This window comes from Marmota marmota, unplaced genomic scaffold (genome assembly GCF_001458135.2).
Source record: "Marmota marmota marmota unplaced genomic scaffold, marMar, whole genome shotgun sequence".
Classification (NCBI taxonomy): Eukaryota; Metazoa; Chordata; class Mammalia; order Rodentia; family Sciuridae; genus Marmota; species Marmota marmota.
In genome coordinates, this window is record NW_025999968.1 from 19,391,364 (window position 1) to 19,414,917 (window position 23,554).

The window sequence follows — 23,554 nt, forward strand, 5'->3', positions numbered from 1 at the left end:
CTTTCTCTCTCTCTAGCTTCCTTGCTGCCATGAGGTTGGTGAGCAGCCTCCTCTGCCACTCACTTCTGCCATGATGCACTGTGCTGCCACTGGCCCAAAATAACAAGGTCAAATGACCATGGACGGAAAGCTCTGAAGCCATGAACTAAAATAAAATGTTTCCTCTTTTTAAGTTGATTATTACTGTTTTTTTTTTTTTTTGATACAGTATAGCAAGCTGACTGATACATAGGTTATATATAGTTTTTGTCCAAATAGACAATGTATTGCATATCTTTTTATGTACTAAAGCTTCACTAATTCAATTCTCATTAATATAGAGTTGAGATAATTTTATAAAATATTTGGACTTTTGTTATACAGGAAGTACATGTATGAGGAAGTAATACTTCAGGAAGAAAAGCTAGGTTTGTGTAAAAAAAGTGAGCTTTTTTGAGCAATACATTTTCTACCAAATTTTTAAACAACAGTATTTGAGTTACACATTATTCTTAGTTATTTACCAAGTCAGAATTGATAGAACTTTAATTTGGCAACATTTTTAGGTTTTAGTTTGAGTTTTGATACCGTTTAACTACTTGAATATACTTTATAAATTTTTTATCATCTTGAGTTTTTAGGAAACATTATGTGATTTCTCTCTATTTGAACTGAATTTCAGAAATTTACACATATATTGTTATAGTTACTTGTGTGTGAAGTAACAGACATTTCCTATTTTTATTTTTTTTTTTTGGTGTGTTTCACAGAAACTTGCTTAGGAAATTTTCATATTTATTGTTTAAAACAGATTTAAGCAGGAACAACCTTAGATATTGAGGTAAATAAAAAGATTTGAAAGAAAGTGTTTGTTAAATTAAGAAATGAGTGCAGAATTGAGTATCCAATTTAGAGTTTTAGTAGTGTGATATAAGTGACATATTCTAGAGTAGTACTGTCCAATAAAACTTTCTGGAATAATGCAAATTTTCTATATTTATACTGTTCAATATGGTAGTCACTTGTCACATATTGCTTTTGATCTCTTGAAATGTGGCTACTGTGACTGAAGAACTGAAATTTCACTTCTTTAATTTTAATTAATTCTAACTAAACTATAGAACTAGTGGCTAGTGTATATCACATTGGAGAGAAATGTTCTAGAGTTTCTCTGTATTTGGTACTCAACACAAAAATGGATGTCTTCTATCTGCTAAATATCTATAAAACAGAAGTATCCCCAAAGTCAAGTCCTACCCTTGTATTCTGACATGTGGCCTTCACTATGGAGCCTGCATGGTGTTTGTTTAGGCCCAAAGGGTAGAGCCAGCAGCATTCTGAACTTTAGCTCAACTTGTGGATATTCACACATCAGTAAAGTTTGGGTGAGCCATAGGTGATTTGAGACTCTTCCATTTCTGGAAAGCCATGGGATCTCAGATTATCTCTAGTAATGAAGTTTTATAACTAAAGGGACTCAAAAGCTTGGCTTTTCCCATTCACTGCTCACATAGTATGATTCTGCAATCAGAAATAGATATGAAAATGATACCAATGAAAAAGAAACCCTCCAAATTCTGATTGTATATCAGGAATGGGATGATAAATATTTTTGTGGCTCTTGATGTACCATTCTTCAATGAATCTTTCTTGAGAACCCACCAGGTATAAGGTACAATGCTTAGTACTTGTACTAAAGCTTCACTAATAGAATGTATTAAAGAAATTGGACACAGCTCCTGCCCTCATTGTGAATAATTGCATTAGATCATAATATTTTTTCCAAAGTTGTCTTCTGAAATTTATTATTTCCTTTTGGTTATGGTAAAAAGACAAGAGGAGAAATATACACAGGAAAAAGAAGTTCTAAAGATTATTATTTTGTGCATGCTGTACACCTAATGCAATTTACTTCTCTCTGAACTACTTTCAGAGATACACACAGAGGTAGATTGTTTTTAAAATGCAACATTGGAAGCACAGGAAATCAGAGAGACCTCAGCTGCCATTTTTAAACCTTGAGACTAGTAATATTGTTAAGCATTTATTAAATGTTTGACACATATGTTTAAAAGATGTTCTTTCCTCTCTATCATCCAGAAAAATGTCCTTCAAAATAATTACGCATAAAAGATTTTTTGGTTGCTATTAATGTAATGACGCTCTTTTTTAAAAAACTAGACCATTCATAACACTGTAGGAAAAAGTGCTACAATCACTGTTTATGAAATGAATCAAATTATTCAACATCTAAGCATCATTGCAAGACTTGAAGGACACTACTGGCTGCACAGGCAATATGCAACTCAGTATTTTTCAAAGGATGAACCAGAAATGTGGCAAAGTATTAAGCAAGAACTAGTTAGTTAGATTTCCTCCTCTTCACACAGCAATTGCATAATTAAATGAATGGTCTAATCTGCATTTATTAGATGAATCTTCAAATGTGTCATTGATAAAAAAATTAGGGATGAAAAAATTAAAAATTAAGTTAAATGAATGAAGCCACAATATCTAGGATCTAAAGTCAGAAGAATTTAAATATATTAGTTGAAGGAATAATGTCCTTGATTTTTGTGGACACTTTGCAAATGAAAGCTTAACACCAAAACCCAAACAACCCAGTCAATAAATGGACTAAGGAACTGAATAGAAACTTCACAGAAGAAGAAATATAATCTGTCAATAAATACATGAAAAAATGTTCAACATCTCTAGCAATTAGAGAAATGCAAATCAAAACTATTCTAAGATTTCATCTCACTCCAGCCAATTATCAAGAATACAAGCAATAATAAGTGTCGACAAGGAAGTGGGGAAAAAGATACACTCATACATTGTTGGTGGGACTGCCAATTGGTGCAATTGCTCTGGAAAGCAGTATAGATATTCCTCAGAAAACTGGGAATGGAACTCTCTTTTGACCCAGCTATCCCACTCCTTGGTTTATATCCAAAGGACTTAAAACAGCATACTACAGTGACACAGCCACATCATTGTTTATAGCAGCTCAATTCACAATAGATAAATTATAGAACCAACCTAGATGCCCTTCAACAGATGAATGGATAAAGAAACTGTGATATATATACACAAGGGAATATTACTCAGCCTTAAAGAAGAATAAAATTATGGCATTTACAGGTAAATGGATGGAGCTGGAGAATAGCATGCTAAGTGAAATAAGCCAAACTCAAGAAACCAAAGGCTGAATATTTTCTCTGGTAAGTGGATGCTGATTGATAATGGGGGAGGAGTAGGGAAAAATGGAGGAACTTTGGATTGGGCAGGGGGGAGAAAGGGGAGGGGAGGACAGTGAAATGATACAGATATTATTAGTCTATATATATGTATGATTACATGACTGGTGTGACTCTGCACCATGTACAGCCAGAGGAGTGAGAAGTATGCTTCATTTGTGTACAGTGTGCCAAAATGCATTCTACAGTCATGTATAACTAATTAGAACAAATTAAAAAAATGAAGTACAAAGCAATGAAAGCAACCACAAAGGAAAAAAAAGAGATAAATTTATATAAATACTTAAAAAAATTTCATATAAAAATCACCATGAACAAAATTGAAAGGTGAAGGGGAATTGTTTCTTTCTTTTAAAGATGGCCAAGAGTTCTTTGACTCTCCTCTGTGTTCCTTATCATTGAATCTGGGAGAGCTTATAACTGCTTTGACCAATGTAGCTCAGTGGAGGAGGCAGTGTAACTTCTGAAGCTGAGTGATAAACGCCCATTAAGCTGCTTCCTTGTTGTAATGCTGTTTTTTGAGCCCTTACTTCTTACTCTAAGTAAGAAGTCTGACTACCTTAAAACCACCATCCAGGAGAAGTCACATGTAAGTGCTCCCATTGACAATACCAGCAAAGCTCAGGTTTCCGTCTATCCTTGTTAGGGTGTTAGGACCATTTGGGGCCCTAGAGATTAGCCATTTTACCAGGTGAGTAAGCCATGAGAGCAGAAAAAAGCTCCTAGATCTTCCTGAATTCTCAATCCATAAAATTGTGAGGTAAAGTAAATTTTTGTTGTTTTAAACTACTAAACTTAGATGTGGTTTGTTATATAGCAAAGGTAACTAAAGCATACCCTCTTATATGTATATTTTTACAAAAATTAAAAACTTGAATGTAAAAGACATCCTGAGAAATTATTGGCAAAAGTTGAAATAGTGTTAATATCCTTTTCATAAAAGAGAAAAACATCAATACTATATAGTAAAGTTGGAATTTAAGTGAACAGATAATTTTAAAAAGGAGAAATAAATAAAGCTAATAAGCATGTAAGAAAGCATTTAACCTCAGTAGTAATGAAGACAATGAAAATTTAATGATGAAGTTAAGATTTTGGTCATCAGATTGGCAAAGAAGAAAAAAATTATTTAATTTGGTTTGGGTTAAGTGAGAGTGTAAACTGCAAATTTTCTGTAAAATAAATAATGTTATATATTCAGACCTTTAAAAATATCTATTTTCCTTGATGATTCTAGGAATTTAGAAATTCAGGTCATGAAGTAACCAGAAATAAGATAAAATAATAGGGTGTTATTACAGTGCTACTTATGGGAGCGAAATACAAAAACAAACTTACTGTCTGTCAATCAAGACAGTTAAATAGACTATGTTAAATAGACTATTATATTGTAGAATATTATTTTATTATTTAGAATTAGAATTTAAAGATATTTTATTTGTTAATTCTGACCTGGGGACCCCACAGCAGAGTAGAAAAATCGAAGGCTTTATGGTTATATAGACTGAGCATTGAATTTTGGATTTGTCATTTACTTTTGTTAAGTATTTGGAAAGTTGATTTTCCAAATTTAATTAACATCATGAGACTTTCTAGTTTTCATACAAGAAAAATGGGTCTAAGTACCTATTTCATTTGTTATAGTGATTATTAAATGAAGTTATATATTTATGACTAATAATGCATAATAGTTTTATATGGATGTGTTTATAAATAATGAACACAAGAGTTTTCCAATAATTTTGTCTCTTTTCTTTCCACCCAAGGACACCATTTGAGCTACGTATCCAAATTCACATTACTTTCCAAATTCACTCAAAGTTTTTCTACCTGGCTTCCTCCCTCCGTGTATCCCTTTCTATCATTATTTAGTCCCTATATCACAGTCAGAAATTTTGAAAACAAAAACTAAAATAAATGAGTTTGCTTACAATTCTTCAATGGTTCCAATTATAATAAATATGCATCCATCTTGTTCTCTATACAGCAGATAAAGGTGAGCTTTGAAAAATGTAAATCAGATCATGTTATTCTCCAGTTTATATATCCCTGCTCTTATATCCAGTGGCTACTGGCAGCACATAGAATGACTCTGAACTTCTCTCCTCACAGGATTCTTACTTCATCTACCTGCCAACCTTTTCTTCCCCTTCTTGTCCTGTATCCTCTAGCCATACTGGCCCTCTTATGGAAATAGTGTTGGTCCCCACTTTTAGGCCTTTGATCTTCCTCTCTCTGGAATTCTTTTTCCCCAGAACACTGCATGGCTGAGATTTTTGCCTTTTAAATCTTACCTTGAATGCCACTTCCTTAGGAAGTTCTTTCTTGATCATCCAACCTAGAGTCAATCACTCATCTTCATATTTCTTTAATATAATTCTCTTTACTTCTATAGTAGAAGTTATATTTTTCTTACTTAAGTATATGTCTTATTTACTTATTGTGTTAGGCTTTCATTATTGTGACAAAAATATCTTATAAAAGTTTATTTTAGGCTCACAGTTTCACAGTTCAGTTCATGGTCAGCAGACTCCATTGCTCTGGGCTCAAGGTGGGACAGAATATCACAGAAGAATGGCATGAGGGAAGGAAAGCTACTCAGCTATTGCAGCCAAGAAGCAGAGAGAGAAAGGGGAAGGGGCTTCAGGGAAGATGCACCCTTCCAGAGCAGGCCCCAGTGACGCGCCTCCTTCAGTCCCACTTTACTTGTGTATAGTTACCGTCCAGCTAATCCATTCGAACTACAATTGACGGGCTGTTTACAGCTCTCATAATCTAATCATTTTACCACTAAATATTCCTGAAATAATGCGGGAACTTTTGGGGGGACATCTCATATCCAAACCATAACACTTATATTCTGCCTCAACATGAACTCTTCCTCCTTCAACTCCTTCTTGAACTCTGGGAACTTGCTTGTTTTGCAACCAGAACCTGGCCTGGCACATGGTAGGTGTTTCATAAATACTTATTGGACTCCTTATAAAGAAACACTTTTTGTACTTCTGAAACACAGAACTTAGCAGGGCAAAAGCAATAGTACTTGAGATTATTTTTTTTAAGACAGAAATTATAAACTACATGAGCCTTTTGAAAGATTTTGATGGCTCTGATTAGAGTTAAGTACATTGCTTTGATTTTGAAAAAGAAAAAAAACACACAAACAAAATCACAACAGCATAACATTTTTTTTTTTTCAGAAGGATGAAGAGAATTCCCCTGTCAAATCAGATACTTTTAAACTATGTCACCACTTAACAGGCTTCTTGCTTTGAAATGAAGAATGTTTACCTCCTATCAATATTTGTATTGCTGCTGAATGCATGATTTATTTACTGGACAAGGAACAAGTTTTACTAAAACGACTTCTCTTTCATCACTGAAAGGGTTGAAAAAAGGATTTCATTTTTTGAGATTGGCGAAATACAAGTCTCTAGAATGAGATGTCCTCATGATTCCACTGAGTAGATTGGGTGGATGGAAATTAAACCTTCTACTCTGGGATGCAAGAAGTTTATGGGGTGGACTTCAATAACCAGGTATAATCACAAGATTCTGCAGTAATGAGTCCTATTTTTATAAAGCCCATAGAAAAAATCTGAACTGTTATTCTGAATTGCTATCTACAGACATGCCATAACATTTCGGAAAGTATATAGCACTCTCTCAGACATTTAGGCAAAAGTTTCAGTATGTGGCTCAACATCTTCTATCTCCAATAGTTTTGAATTTCCTCCAGGATGATCACATTCTTAAGCTTCTTAAAGGAAAGGAAACACTAAACAAGTCTCTTCAGCCATTCTCCTTGCTAATTGTGTTATCTGTTGAGTCTCAACTAATCCTGAGACTTGTGCAATAAATGAAGAAAGACGGTGAGATGAAAGCTTCTGTTATTCCACACAATATTGAAGGAGAAGATTGGTGAATCAGGAATTAGCAAAGCAAAGGAAATGCCTTTTGCCCCACTGACATCATCCTAGGGTTTAGTTTCAAGTGTTTCAGGGGATACTATATTTTACTTTACTGATGTGACAGTTGCCTGACAAATGTTAATTAATCAACAATGCCATTAAATTGAATGCGAGATTTCCACAGGAATTGCCCATCCTGTGGAATTAGAAAAAGACAACTGGCACTTGAGGTTTCCTGGAAGCTGATCTTATGTTCCAGTAGAGCATTGCAGCTGATTTGGTTTCATGACTCTTTGTAATGTTTGGAAGGATGGAGAGAACCCATTTTCTCATCTTTTAAACCTCTTTTTTTCTCAAAGACTCGAGGTTTAAACTATCAGATAAAACTCTGATTGTCAAGTTCATTTCTACTTGAATAGGATTTGTTCTTAATTAACAAATACATGTTGATAAATTAAAAGAAGGGAAATTTATCCTAAGGTTGTACTAAGCCATCACTGTGGGTCTGAATTGATAGATCACTGGCTTTCTTTTAAGTACCTTATGATTGGAAAGACATTAATTTTCATTTATTTATTAAAACCCACATAATGGTCTCAGGACTGCATTTCATCATTACAAAGTCCAAAGAAGCAAAGTCTAGATGACTTTGTTCAAGAAAAAACTGAGAATATCTCCAATACCTAAAGCATATGTGAAATCTTTGGGTATTACTAGTTTAGAACAAGGAAGGTAGGAATGAGAAATTAACACTTCAATATGTGAATAAATTGGATAAATGGTGCCTTTAGTTTAGAGAGCTAAAGAACAGAAGCTTCCATGATTGGAATCTAAAACTAGGCCCTTACTACAATTTAAATGGTGATATTTGAAGAAAATATCTCTGAAATTTTTATTCTAGGTGTATATACCTGACACTTTTGCAATAGCAGAAATATATCAAATGTTTCCCAGATGTTTCTTATCCCCAATGAAGCAATGTGAAAGGTAAAATTCAAGCCCTTTTAAAATTAAACCATTGGATGAATAATCAGAATAAGATACTGAGAATATAATGGTTTTCTGAGACATGGCCAGAGGTCTTGCAAATAACATAGTATGAGAAAAAGGGAGACTATGGCAAATGATGAATAATCAAAAAGAATCTGGAATGAAGTTTACCTTTATTTATCTAGATATTTGGTATTATGGAACAAATCTTAAGTTGAACCAAAACCTACAAGGTAAGTATATCATGAAATTCTTGAAATTATATCATAAAATTCTTGCATTTAATCATCTTGTAATTTGCATTATAATAAATTCTTGTAATTTGCATTATAATAAATTCATATATTCATCTGTGCAATTGATTTAGTAATTGATTAATTAAATATTACATCTCACCTAAGATTACCTGAGAAGCAATTTGGGAAAATTTAAAAAATTCCTTGGTAGAATAAAATTGGATTTAGTTTTATCTCTATTTAAAAGTATATTTATGCCCGGCATAGTGGTGCATGCCTATAATCACAGTGGCTTAAGAGGCTGAGACAGGAGGATAAAGAGTTCAAAGCCTTAGCAAAAGTGACATGCTAAGCAACTCACCAAGACCCTGTTTCTAAATAAAATACAAAATAGGGCTCCCCTATTACAAAATGTGGCTCAGTGTTTGAGTGCCCCTGAGTTCAATCCCTGGTACACCCCCCCTCCAAAAAAAAAAAAAAAACAACTAGATTTTTCCAGTTTAAGACCAATCATTGTACCTTTCAAATCATTGTGACAAAACTTCAACATTGTTTTTGTAGCCATTTTTTTTAGTGAAGTAACCATGAGCCAGACCATAGTAGGAAGGAACAAGAAGTAGAGAAAAATGTGCTGTGTGTTGGGATAGGAACAATGTTCTGACACACCCTGGTAGGTACCTTGATAGGAAGAACAGGATGGGAATCACACTTTGGGCATCAGGATATGATCAAGCTCTACTTTTGGTGAGAAGATATTGACTTCAATATTCTAGATGACAGTACTTTTAAAAAAATCTGAGTGTAATGGTTATCCCCCCTCCCCACAAAAAAATGAAATCTTACTACCTATAGTCCAAGTTGAAATTTCTGATTTACAGAGAAAGTCCTCTTTTAAAAAATGCCATAAATGAAGCTATAACTCAGCAGTAATAGTAACAGCCATTACTTATTGAGGATGTCTTCTGTGCCAGGTTCTATGCTTTAAGTATATATCAGTTAATCCTCACCAAAATCTACAATAAAGCAACTTTCTTATATTTAAGATCCTTTAATGTGATCAAGCGATCTTAAATTAACTCTGTCTCAGAGACACATACATTCTCTCTGTCTCTCTCTCTCTCTCTCTCTCTCTCTCTCAGACTATGTTTTGTTTCCCTCTCTTTCTCCAGCACACACTGGATGGCTCATTATTGGTTCCCAAAAAATACTTGTTGAATTAAATAAAATGTCATTTCCTTTTCTTTTCTTGAGGGAAGGATTTTCATCCATCATTTTATCCTTTGAAAACCTAACTTTGAAGACTCCTAGGAATAAATAGGCATTAGGAATTTTTAATTCAACTCGTCTCTGCTGTCTTGGGTCAGTGAACAAGACTGATAATCAAAGGAGGTTGAAGGGTGTTTGTGTAGAAATTGGTGGGAAGAAAGAAATATGAATTCTGGTAAAAATAAATTTGCTCCCTATAGGCTATAAACATAAAGAAATAAGAAAACAAAGATACTGGGAATTTGATAGTCTTCTGTGGAGTATTTGAGACTTGGTCATCTTCTGTGGAGTGTCTGTGGCAATGGTGTCAATTGATGATGCTCTGAACTGAAAAAACCAGCAAGATCCAGTGTATACATAAGAGAAAGGAGGATCATGATGGAGGACAAACTACCAGACAAATAAAGTCTTGTTTTCTGTGCAATTTTTTTTCAGTACCAGCGATTGATCTCCGGGGCACTTGACCACTGAGCCACATCCTCAGCCCTTTTGTGTATTTTATTTAGACACAGGGTCTCACTGAGTTGCTTAGTGCCTCACTTTTGCTGAGGCTGGCTTTGAACTCATGATCCTCCTGCTTCAGCCTCCTTAGCCACTGGGATTACAGGCCTGTGCCACAGTGCCCACTGTTTTCTGTGCATTTTTGTCCCTGGTTTATTAGCCCTTCTAGTTGCTGACCAGACCCTTGTCCACACTGCTCAATGCTTTGATGATCCCTGGCAGTATTTATGGCTTTTGTGTTGGAGGACCAGAGGAAGACACAGACTCAGAGGACTGAGTCCTTATCTCCTGACTTGGTTAATACAGGGTAATATTTTCATGTTGAGCATCTTGTCGTGCCTGAACCATTACTGCCAAGCCCAATCTCGCAGGATCCTTCTGCATGTGCACAGGCAGTGTTGTGCAAAGTAAATTAAACAGATTCCAGAACTTGCCTCTAGGAGTCCACGATAAAAAGCAGACAATTGATGCAGTGAAAACAATGGGGGCAAACAGATGCACAGCTGTATAAACAGAGAAGTACAACAAATTAGGGGACTTTTGTATGAACTGTTAGTGCATGTGCTGTTTGTACGCTGGGAATGAGAGGAAATCCTGCAGGTTGCATAGAACTTGTTGGAGTCTGGGTGAAGGCAAGGAAGAAGAGGGGTGATGGTGGTGGTGGATTCATTCCTCTCTTTTCAATGGGGAGGGAAAGAAATTTCTCTTTGGAGTGAGGGGACAGGGTATTTCCTTCATGGATTTAGACTCTGGGGGCACAAGTATTACTACTTAGATTGAGGTTATTTTCTAAGGGATTTGGTTGTAACCAGCTCAGAGAAGGAAAATAAAAATGTATTAAGCAGGGCATAGCCTGCCAGAGGGATTTCATAAGACTTCTTTCCAGTGGAAAGCAGGCTAAAAAGAAAATAAAAACCAGAATGAATTATAATTGTACATTCCACTTATAGCCAACTAGCAAATGCCAATTGATTTTCCAAGGAAATGGTTGCTTTGGGTGAGGTGGTGTGTGTGTGTGTGTGTGTGTGTGTGTGTGTGTGTGTGTGTGTGTGTTTGAGTTTTAAGGGCAACATTGCTTGCCACTGTGTAGCATTCTCTGTCTTTGACATCCTGAACATTGTCAGAAACTAATCTGGACTCACAGAATTCAGCTGAAAGCAAATTCCAGGCAGGTCTCTACTTCATCCACCCTGGGCTGATAGATATCTCTCTTCTTTTAAATACATCCAGATAGGGAATTTGAAAACTTCCCCAGGAATATTTTCCAGGGTTTATAAAACCTTCACTGCCAATAAGATCTTTCCATCTAACTTAAATTCCTTTGGTTGTAATTTAAATTCATTTCCTCTTTTTTCTTCATTAGAGAAGAGACGACTACCCCCCTACCCCATAGCCATTTCTCTAGATGCAGCTGTGAAACACACACCTCAGGCTTTTCTTCTTTCCTGGACACACATGACTTCTATTTCAGATGTCATCTATTTATGTATATATATATATATTTTTTCTTTTAAAAAGCCTCTGGCTTTTTCCTCAAGATCAGATAACTTGCTAAAGACTCCTTAAAATTGTGTTTTCATAATTGATTTCAAGAGGTTAATTCCACAAATATTGACACGTCAATATGTCCCATTTCTCTAATTCCAACCAGACTTTATTGGTTAGGTCATAACAATCTAAAAGAACACTGGAGTTCATACTCTATGCTTCCTTGAAACAGGTGAAGTTAGTCTCAAGATACAGATGGGCACTCCCTAATTCTTAACACCTTGGGCAAGTAATTTGCCTTTAGATATCATGATGGAAGGAATGCTTTCTGCCATAATGGAGAGAAGGGCAAAATAATTTTAGGATTTTATTCACCCTTAATACTCAACAATTCTATAAATATGTTCTAAGTATCCTAGCCAAAAGAAAAAAAAAGCAATTTTCCCTTAACTACTTCCCTTAACTACTTCTATCCACAATGGTCAATGTATGTCATCATATTGCTGACTTCTCAAGGAAGAACATATAAATTACATTTTTAAATTCTCTATTGAGCTATAAATTACATATTTTAAAATAACTTCTCTCAGGTATATATTCAGGTTTATATGATACATTAATGTCAAAGGGTGTAAGTTTACAGCTTAATGAGTTTTTGCATATGTTGAATCATTTTTCAGTTTATTATTTCCTGAATGTTTTTGCAAGACCACTGATGTCATATATGCTTTTATTAAGTGACTTTTAAGCCAACCTGGAAAGGAGGCTGTCATTCTCAGTGTACTCTGTCCACATGGATTTGTTTCCTGTCTTTCATGTCCTGGTATCTTTCAAGTACATACTAATAAAAAGGAGCCTTTTGAGACTTTGATGACACACAAAGTTCCCTTTAAAAGATAATTCCTTTATTCCAAAAACTTAAGTACTATGGATTCAAAAATATTATTGAAAGGCTCCTCAAAAGTAGGGCATTCAAAAAAAGACTGCAGCAGCAATATTTTGGAGGAGTATCTTTTTCTCCCGTGATTACCTGTCAAGTGTCAATTTTCTCTTCATTTCCCTTTAAACTTTTGCTGCACTTCGAATTAAGCCTCAAAGGGCACATAGGGGCTAACCATATCACTTCCCTCTTAAACACCCAGTGCCGGTACAATATTCCCTGAGGTCTTCTGCTAAAGGCAGCCATTTCTGATGCTCTTTTGCCTTTCCCCACACCAGCCTGACTCTCCCTTGTCTTGTACACAAGTCTTTCATAAGTCATCTGCTGCCTGGCTTGACACATGTACTTCATCCAGTCTAATAGCTAATTCAACAAGGGAAGTCTGAATTTAGTGATACTCCAAATATCAAAGTGGAAAGGAGACTTGTTATAAATTTAAGCCCTTCTTCTTCTATTATGAGGTTGTCCACAGTTTACTTTCTTGTCTTGGCAACAAATCTACCTGGCTTTCAGCATCCTTTGCTCTTCTCTGAGCACCACTATGCCTCTCTTCCCTTCAGTCTCAGCCCTGTCCATCTGGGTTGCTCTGATGGCTACTTGTGCCATCTGAGCACAAAACAAGGGCTCTGTACTCACTGGTTCACTCACTGGTCTGCTGAGCAGTCAGCTGACTTTTTAAATGCTCCCGTTAATCTTTTTGTTCTGTCTTATGCTACATACTTCACATTACATGTCCCTGAGTAACATTTGCACTTTTTGACTAGTAGGCGTGCCGCCTGGCAGTCACCCAGCTTGGTGCTGGGGCTGGTGGTGAGCAAGAGGCCTGGCAAGCTCGCACTTCACCGTCTTTGGTGTTAATCCCTGTGTTCTGCATGGTTTAGAGAATGTGTTCCCCACTTCTTTCACCTTTTAATCCCCTTCTTTCTTACTTACTTTCTTTTTTTTTTTTTTTCCCGGTCTGCCTGTCCTCTTCTGCCCAGTCCTTTCTCTTCTCAGTTTTCTCACCATGTGGAAATCACCACCAACACAGAGAGGTTAAAGGAAGGGTAAGAGAACCCTATGAGGGTCTTTCCTCCTGTTGTCTCTTTTCAGAAACCCTTCATCATCAAAGTTCTTAACCTAGATGATCTTTCCCCCATTTTGATTCCTGAAATAAACTTTGCCTTTTCTTAGTGCATAGCTCAGTGCTAAGTGCCAGCTTTTGAACATCTGGCCTATTCTTTCATTTTCTCCACACAATAACCACTAAGCAGCTCCTTCTGCTATCACGAACCAATTCACATATGGCTCAGTGACAGGAAAGTTTGTTTTAATCTAGGTTGTCTCATTAATTTAGATTTTAATTTATGTCAGTTTGCATGGTATGTTTATAGAAAGGCAACTTTTTGGTGAATAAGTTCCTGATGAAGATTTACGTATTGTTATTATACTTAAATAATGCTATCACCTTGAATTCTGGGAAAGAAAAATTCAGGTTATCAGGGAGCCCATACAGAGGTCACCCAAAGGAATAGAGTACAATGTGCATTAAGATCAACATCAAGAACGTGTTAGAAAGTCTTCAAGGATCTGGATCTTTTTTGTTCTACATTTTGCTACCCACTTCTTTCCCTGAAAATTCTCCACTTGCCATTTAGTTTTAGAAAATAATAAAAATTAAACTCATTCTGAGGCTTGTTTACCCTGTACAAAAGGTTAATCCCCTCCTTTGCTATTATCATGGTGGAGAAATATTTATTGGCTCAATTATAATATGTTATTTGGAAGGTAGCTAGAGAGAAATTTTAAGAAATTCTATGACACAACATTTCTAAGTGGATCTACTCTCAGTAGGAACCATCTACTCATAGGATTCGGGTCCACAAGCTTTAGGATAGTTTTGGTCATAGAGACCACTGTCACTAAGATGTTCAAATGTAGGCTTGGGTCTGATAATAATAAACAATTATAATTCTAACAATGTGGACTCACAAATATGCAAATATGCAAACAAATAGCAAAGTTGGTCTAGCTTAATGCAAATATTAGAACTCTGAGGATTCAGAGTGAGGATGGAGGGAGTTACCAAAACCCATTTCACTCACCTGTGTAAGTAATTTAAGGGTCCCTATGCTATTAGGTTCAAGTCTGGGTTCACAGTATGGCACTCACTGCCCTGTTGATCTCTAGAGTGTCCTTTCTCCTCTCTTCACTTCACACTTCAGCAATATGGATTAGGTGTTCCTCATATCCAAAATGCCCTATGCTACTTTTGGGGGGCGGTGCAGGGGCAGGGATTGAACTCAGGAGCACTCAATCAATGTCCTATGCTACTTTTTTTTTTTTTTGCAGGGGGGCAGGGATTGAACTCAGGAGCACTCAATCACTGAGCCACATCCCCAGCCCTATTTTGTGTTTTATTTAGAGACAGGGTCTCACTGTGTTGCTTAGTGCCTCGCTTTTGCTGAGGCTGGCTTTGAATTTGCAATCCTTCTACCTCAGCCTTCCGAAGCGCTGGGATTACAGATGTGCACCACCGGGCCTGGCCCCTATGCCATTACCCTGGGGTAGGAGTTGCTGGTTGACTTGTTTGTTCGCCTTGCCCATCCTACTTCCCCATCCTACCCACCAGGCCTGAAAGTAAGAATACTCTTTGACTTACTGATATATTCAGAGTGCTTGCGACACTGTAAGGCTGATGTGGGAAAGTAAATGAAATCCTTCACTCATGCAATAATTATTTCCTGAATGTCTACCCTGAGTTAAGGACTCCTTTTGATGTTTGAAATATATCAGTGAACACAAAAACAAAATTTTAAAAAAATTGTGTCTGCTAAAATATATAAAATTGCCCAACACACAAAGCCTGGCATATGGTAAGTCTTTCTAAATCTTTGATTAATGATAAAAAGTTCATATTTACCGAGTGCTTACTGTAAGTCAAACTCTTATTTAGGTGCTTTATCATGTATTATCTAATTTTAATCCTTACAACAAGTCTCTGAGTTATTACTATTTTTGACCCTACTAAATAGGTAAGGAAAGTGAGGCACAGAAATACTAAGTACCTTGCCCATACAAGTAAAGAGAATGGACTCAGAATTCAAACCCACACTGACTGTCACCTGAACCTGGACCCTTTGCCTTTTTCTTATTTTTATTTAGTATTCAATAGTCTATCATCATCATCATCATTGTCATGAAGCATTCAATAAATACATACTGATTAAAAAGAAGCTAGAATTAGAAATCCTTTTCTAAGGTGTTCCCAGTGTCACTTCCATATATAATGACATGGTAACATTCTAATATAAGTATGCAGATTGATTTTTTTACTAATTATCAAATTCTCTCAAATTATCTATTTTTCATCACATAGATTCAGAAAAATTTTTCTTAGGGGAAATATTCACATCTAAGGGTGGAACACATAACAAGAATTAATACTACAGAGAGGTAGAAATCTCATTTTGTAACAGTATCAGTCACTCCTATAATCTTAAGTGGATTTTCTCTACATTTCAAAGAAGGATTTTAGAGTAGGATTGGAAGCAGACTATCTGCTGTCCTGTTTTTTCTGATTAGTTCTAATTAGTTCAAAACCTAAATCAAACTTGCCTGTTATCAGTTTTTGTGTTAATATTTGTGGATTCCTAGAACTTAACTAAGAATGGTTGGAGAAATAAGAAAATGTTTGTTCTCTTTTCTGCTCTGCTGCCTGATCAACTATTAAAGGAAATTCTACCCTGAGCTTGTTCATCACAAAAAATTAGAAAACTAAGCCCTGGTACTTGTCCTTAAAGAGCTGACAATGTGACTGGGAAGATAAGATGCATATGAGAAATGATCTAGATAATATCATACACAGTGGATAACAGGAATTGTAAGGATGCTAGTCTGGTAAAAAGAAAAGTCTGTGAAGATCTATGAACATCCCATGTCCCTTCAATGAAGGACATCCTAAATGGCAAGCAGAACAACTGTCAAATATTTAGAGCTGGAGGAACTTCAGAGAGCATCTGAACTGGGCAATTCTACTGACAACAAGTAATCTAGTTCCATCTTTATCTAGTCCCAGTTTATAATACTGGGTAGGTCAAGCTGTCTGAAAAATCACCATTAGTTAAAAGTATAAGAAACATCACCGGAGTCAGAGGTTTTAAGTTATAAACTTAATTTGGACTTGGTCTTCTTCTAATATTAACTCATTACTTAAAAAAACATGATCTTGTAAGTTACTTAAATGACTTAGGCTTCAGTTTTCACATCTATTAATAGGGTTCATTCATTTAATTTCTAATAGCATTTTGAGCACTAAGATGTGTGACAAACTTTTCCTTTTGCATTTTCAAACCTATGTGAACTCTTATGATGGATGATGTAGGATAGATTTTCAGACTAAACTAACAGCCTAGGTTTCTCTTCAGTGAATTATTTTAAGTAGTACGTTGGATGTTTCAGGACTTTGTGGGGACATGTAAGTGAAATCATCAGTGTAAAGATTTTAAGGCTAAAATAAGCCTTGCCAGACATAAGCTGAAATGAAAAATAATGCTCAGTTTGTTCCTACCTTTACATAAATGAGTGATGTTGATGATGATAATAAATAATGTTTGCTACTTACTGAATGTTTATTTTGTGCCAGAAATTTCATAAGTAATACACATCATTTATATAATAACTCCCTACACAAATGTCTTCTGCGTATAGTACAAAATAGATTTTTTTTTTTTTTGGTACCAGGAATTGGTACCAGGAACATTGTACCCAGGGACACTTAACTATGGAGCCAAATCACCAGACCTCTTTATTTTTTATCTTGAGATAAGGTCTTGCTAAGTTGCTTAGGGCCTCGCTTAGTTGCTGAGGCTGTCCTTGAACTTGTGATTCTTCTGCCTTAGTCTCTGGAGTCTCTGGGATTACAGACATGGGCTATCATGCCCCGTACGAAATAGAGGTTTGAGTCTCATAAAGTCACTTACCAGTGGCCAGACTGAGATTCCAGGGCTGTCCACACACAAAGTTAGACACTTTCCCCTAGGAAATGTTATTTTCTTTCTCAGTGGAGGACACAAGGGCACAACATTTACTATAGGTCTTGGTTTCATATGGAGGTAGGAAAAAGCAAAATAAATACTGAAGAATTAGATCTTTTGTAAATAATTAGGATTTTAAATTCCCTAATATGTTGAGGGCAGAGAGTCAAATACCGTGGTTGGAATTTCAAAGGGACTAAACAATCTTATGACTAATAATAGCATTTGTAGTCATGAGGACTGAGACAAAAAAGGAGCAAACAGCAAGCTTTAAGGTCAAACATTCAGCACCAAGGGGTTAGAGAAATACTCACCCACTCCTCCCCCAAGTTCAAATGTCATGCAAAGAAATGCTGAGGACTTACTGCTATTGCGGCTTATGCAACTAATTTATCTTCTGAAGAGAGGAATCAAGAGTCATCTAATATGACAGGAAGGCCACCTGCTATATTTCTAGTCTGGATTTCTATTTTGTCCAGCATTGTTTAAAAGTGTGCTGACTGAAATTCTGATTTAATAAGCTTTCTTTATGTAGAGGACTTTAAAATACGTGTATAAAAATACTATTGTCAGTATACTATTAAATAATCTATGTATTATCTTCAGGGATTCAATGAATTTGCATTTTGGTTCTAATCTTTCCAATATATACATCTTAGAAGTAATTTTTCTAATGCAACTCCCTGGATTCTTGTTAAAGATGTGGGTCTGACAATTATGAGCTTTCCCAGACTGTAGGAATCCAGACAGACTGGGTGCTTCCAAACCAACATGAAAATCAGAATGATCAGAGAAGTCTTTTGCTTATATTCTTGCTCCAATCAGTTACTAAGTCTAGTGAAAGAACTATTACCCTATTCTACCAGATTACTTCTGATCCTATAACCACCAAACTGTATGACAGAGCATGGCAAGCTGAGATGGTGGCATAGTAGGGTTAAATTTGGACTCAAATGATGTACATAGCAAGCAGTTTGCCAATTGTACATTTTTACACTTTTAGATGAAAAGGGTTATACCAGTATAAAATACAATTATTTTAACAAAAGGCAATCTGAGAAATGTCCCAGTATAAATGCATAAGACCTTTTAATTCTCTCTTACAGACTCTATGAAATATGAAAAAATAATAGACTGTTCAGAGATGGAATCTCCAGGAGGCCACTAGTCTTGCAGATTGGTCTAGAGACTAAACATTTCAGAGCCCCACCCAAACGCCATTTTTAGCATTCCCACTTACAAGTGACTCAAATTGTTCCTTTCAAGGGGAGGACTGCAAAATTAAAAGGCATATCTTTGCTTATTGTCTTACTTCATCTGATCCTAGGGAGAATTATTTATCTTTGCAGTGTGTTTAGCTCTGACTCTAATAAATTTTTGCTGGTCTTGAGATGCATTCAGAAAAAAAATTATATCAGAGGCTGAAGACTGTGATTACAGATGAAAATTCTGGAAGCATAATTTATGCTTTGACATTTGTCATCTGAAAATATTTTGTTTTCTTATTTATTTTCTGTCTTCCTATTAGGGTGAGAACCCCTTTAGAGAAGGAAATTTCTTTGCTGTACTCTGGATCCTAAAATCATGGTTCACATATTTGTTGAATGAATGAAGGATGGGTGGACATATGATTGATGGATGGATGAATGCAAACAGATCCCTAGGATTATTGCCAAAGAACATGAAGGGAGCTGCTCACAGGTGGCCAGGAGATTGCAGAGGGTATTGAAGTTGTAACTTCCCCAGAACAAAGGTCAGTTCCTCAGGATAGATTCTATTTCATCATTACTTCTGTTGAAATTATGGGAAGCACTAGACACCTAAATCAAGAGTTCCCTGAGTCCTTTGTTTCCTTAGGAATTGGAAACTTGATGGGATAGGCTTTAGAAATTGCTTTCTTTAGCAGCTGGTTCAAGTGCTTATGCTTTGCTTTCACAGTGAAGGGTACGCTTGGGGGAAATAGAGTGTAATACCGTAGTGGTGGCATTGAGGTGGGTCAAATTTGAGGAAGTTCGGTAGAGCACGAAGACAAAAACAGATGGTGTGGATTCAAAACAAAGAGAACTACTTGCCTACTGCCACAATTGTGTGGTGGTGGACTCTGGCCCACTCATCATAAATACATGTGTTTTAGACATGTCCAGGGAGAGGTATGTCAGAGGCTCTCATGTAAAATGTGAAAGTCTGACTTTGTCATCCAAGTGCATTTGTGGTCAGATTCCCAGTTGGATATGTTTTCCATTTGCCCCGATTTTAAGTGTTAATCTGGAGATACAGCCTGACTGCCTTTTTCTCCTCCCCTCTCATCAGATCCACAAGTTCCCAGCATTCTGTTTTTATATATTAAAAAAAAAAACAGATTAAGTAAACAGCTTCGCCTAATAAGATAAAACCTCCAGTGGCCAGTCTGAGGCAAGTTGTTTTCTCTTGTGCAAATACATACTCAATAGAACACTGTTAAAATTTTAAAAATTGTCTTTTCTTCACAAATCCACTCCTAGAGCCTGTAATACTCTTAAATGGTAAACCAAGCAATTATAGTGGCAACTTTATTCAAACAATACCACTGCTCCTTGAGAGGAGGATTAAACAGAGCTCACAGCAGCCGTCTGGCAGGGTGCTTAACTCACAAGAGGTTGCCCAGTGCTCAGGATCAACTGCTGAAAGAATGCTTTAGAGAGAAGGCACTGCAGGTCTTACTGATGCAGGTCTCAAGTAACCTTGCTATTAAGAGTTTATAACATTATTCCATAGAAGCTCATGGATTCTGTTTTAGGAGGTGCTAAACCAATTGCCATTTAACAAGCGGGAGCTTTACTGGTTTCTCTCTTCCTTAGTCTGTTTCTTCAGGGAGCATCTGGCATCTAGCAAATTCCTGGGGTAGCAAAAAAGAGAAAGGATATGCCCTGTTCTAATTCCATCCTAAAACTTAAAGAAGTTGCACATGGGTCATGAGGAGTCTTTAAGTGGTGGAAAGTGGAAAGTGGAAAGGAAGAGGCTACTCTTAGTAAAGTTCAACATACTTCATGATATTCATTCTGTCTTTACTTTTTGTGTGAATTTGGCATGTTACTTGAATTTCTCTGTGACTCAGACTCCTCATCTGCAAAATGGGGACAACAGTAAGTAGCTCTCAAGACTGCAATCAGGTTTAACTGAGGTGATGTTCATAAAGCACAGGACAGAGGTCTGCCTCAAAACAAGGACTCTAGCTACTATTCACAGAGTTTTTATTACTTTTTTTTTTGGTCTTGCTCAATTGTACGAATTATTCTCAGTGTTGGTAGGACTTTTTATTTCTCTACTTTAGAGCCAGAAAGGAATTCTAAGACTCCTAGTTGAGTGATCCACCATCCCAGTTTGCCTGGGACTGAAGGGATTTCCAGGGATGTGGGACCTTCTGCAATAAAACCAGTGGAGACCTGGGCAAACCAGGGGTGGGGGTGGTAAGTCATAGCTTTGGAAAAGTTTTGTACCTGATTCCCTTCTGGGAGCTCCTCTTTAGACTAGGTAATCCTTCAAAAAACAGCTATTGCTGAAGCTTTTTGAAATTCACTTTGTTTCTGGAAAATGTTTAGATGTTTCCCCTCATGCTATCTGCAGATAGGGGCCAAAAGGACAGGGCTGTGTTTCATAGGCCAAGAGAAAGTTGCATTCTTTGGGCGCCCTTAGCTGCTTGGTTTTCAGTTCAGGGCTTATAAATCATGTGCCCGGATGTCCGGCAGGCTGGGAGGTGGACCATGGAAAGGAATCAGGGTAAACTGAAATGACTTTTGCTATTGGCTTGGCCAGTATACCTTGCCAAGTGGTTTTCCCCTCAATTTTAAACAAATCAGTGTTCAACGGGGAAATGTGCTCCATATGTTCCTTATGCCTTTATTCTCAATTCACAAAAATGCCATCTTCTTAGAGAGGTAGGGTTTCCAGGAATTGTTCGGAATTTTCTTTCTTTCTTTCTTTTTTTTTCCTTCCCCCTCAAAGAAAGTGACACTTGAATAGCCATAAATAACTCAGTTTTTTTTTTCATAGTAATTGGTGGGATAATAGGATCTGATTTTTGGTTTCTTTTCCAAATGGCCCTAAATGCCTTCTCTTCTAAACTTTTAAAATCTCCCATTCTGAAATATGGCTTTATCCCTCTCCAACACCTACAGGTTTTCTGTTTTGTTCACTTCCAAGTTTACCTGAATTTAATAGAGGTCAACAAAACCCTGAAAGGCTCAACTATTTTTATTAGTGGAAAGAAAGTCACATACCGGGAGCATTGCTTCTATTCATTGATAGTATCAAAATGCGCCCCACCCCCTTTTTTCCTTTACCAGCCTCAGTTTGAAGACCTAAACCATCATTAAAGTGTGAGAGAGTTAGAAAATATCAACCTAACTTTGATGATTATTTTCCTAAAAGTATTCTGTTAAAAAAGAATCATCCTGCTTAGTTTGATCCTATAATTCTATCACCGTCTTCTTCCTTTACTCTGAAAGTTAAATTCACCTGTTTTTTCACAACCTTGTCAGTTTGCCACAGATGTCTGACATAGTTCTGTTTGTCAGTGGTCTGAGGACCAGACGGGCCTGAAATCCTTTGCCATTTATCAGTGTCCCTCAAGTATTAGGTCACCTCCATTTGTTTGTCTGGTGAGAACTGGTTTCCTTTTCCAAGGCTGGAAGCCAGATTGGTTCAATGCTAGAAGAGGAACCTGGAACTGACATGGGTTTTGCAGATGTGCAAAAGAATCCCAGGAGTTTTGAAAAAGAGAAAGCAGGGGGTGGGGGAGAGAGCTTTGAGAAGAGAAGAGAAAGTGTTTTTAGAAGGCTGAAAACAAAACAATTAATCATATGGTTGACTATGACACTTGTTTCTGTTAAAGTGACTCACTTTCCCTGCATTTTCAGACCTTAATTCAATCTTTTTTTATGCAACTACTGAATAACTATCACACAGTTTTTTTCCTTTGCTTTCTCTTATTTCTTGTTGTTGCTCCAAGTCAGAAGTGTTTCAAATTGTCTCCTCACTTCCAAACCAGAAAAAGAGGTGACTTCATATGTGAGATAATGAGGGAAAAAAGCAGAATCTGACCATTGCAAAGATTGGCAACTGGGGGGAAAAATCTAGAAACATCTTGGAATTGTCACAATAAATTGCCTAGGGTAGTCAGACTCTCTTAGGACCCCCTCTCTTTCATCATGCATAGTTTGAGGACATATTTGCCCTTTGCTACCTAGAGAAAGTTAAAGTGGTGAATTTCTCCTATAGGCAAGGCCCTGGAGTGGGACCAGTAATTACACCAAAAAAATTACACATTTTTCTGATTCATTAAGAGATTATGACTTAACGCAGAAGTTTTCAGAGTCTTAATAGTGCATGAAGTATATGCCTGAACTAATGTAGCCTGATTTTTAATAATAAATTTATCACTATTTGTGTGCATGCAACTAGCTACTTAATGCCTCTGAACCTATCGTCTTACCTGTTAAATAGGAATAATAATATAACACCTGTTCTTGGCACAAAGATCGTTCTTAAAAGTCAACAGACTGGCTGTTTCTCCTGACAGTAGCTGACCCAGTGGATTCAACTTGTAGAAGGTCAGTGGAAATCTGTTCCTTTATGCTTGAATTTCCTCAGCTTCAGTGTACTTGGAATTTTGTTTATGGGGCACTGGAAACAGCTTAGCTTAACAATGTCCCTTTTATTCAGACATAACTGGCATTCCTTAAAATAAACAATTTTATTTTTTTTCTATGCCTTAAATTCTTCTATTAGTGCTTGGTGGGGATGGGCATGATGGAGTGGGTTTATTTTATTTGCCCTGAGGCTTTCACTCTGTCACAGCTTGCTCCTCCCCCTGGATGCCACCTCTTTTGTGGATGGAGTAAGAAGAGAGAATATTTGGTGAGTAGCCCAGTCTGAAATCTGGGAAATGTCCCAGTTCCACTGATGACAGCATTGCTCCTTTGCTCGGGGA

At 36.6% G+C, this 23,554-nt stretch overlaps 1 protein-coding gene across 4 annotated transcripts in view; it reads right to left on the reverse strand.

The window, feature by feature from the left end:
- The window catches only part of Col8a1 (collagen type VIII alpha 1 chain), a 149,359-nt gene that overhangs the window by 56,151 nt on the left and 69,654 nt on the right, over positions 1–23,554 (reverse strand). The gene's annotated exons all lie outside the window — the stretch shown is intronic.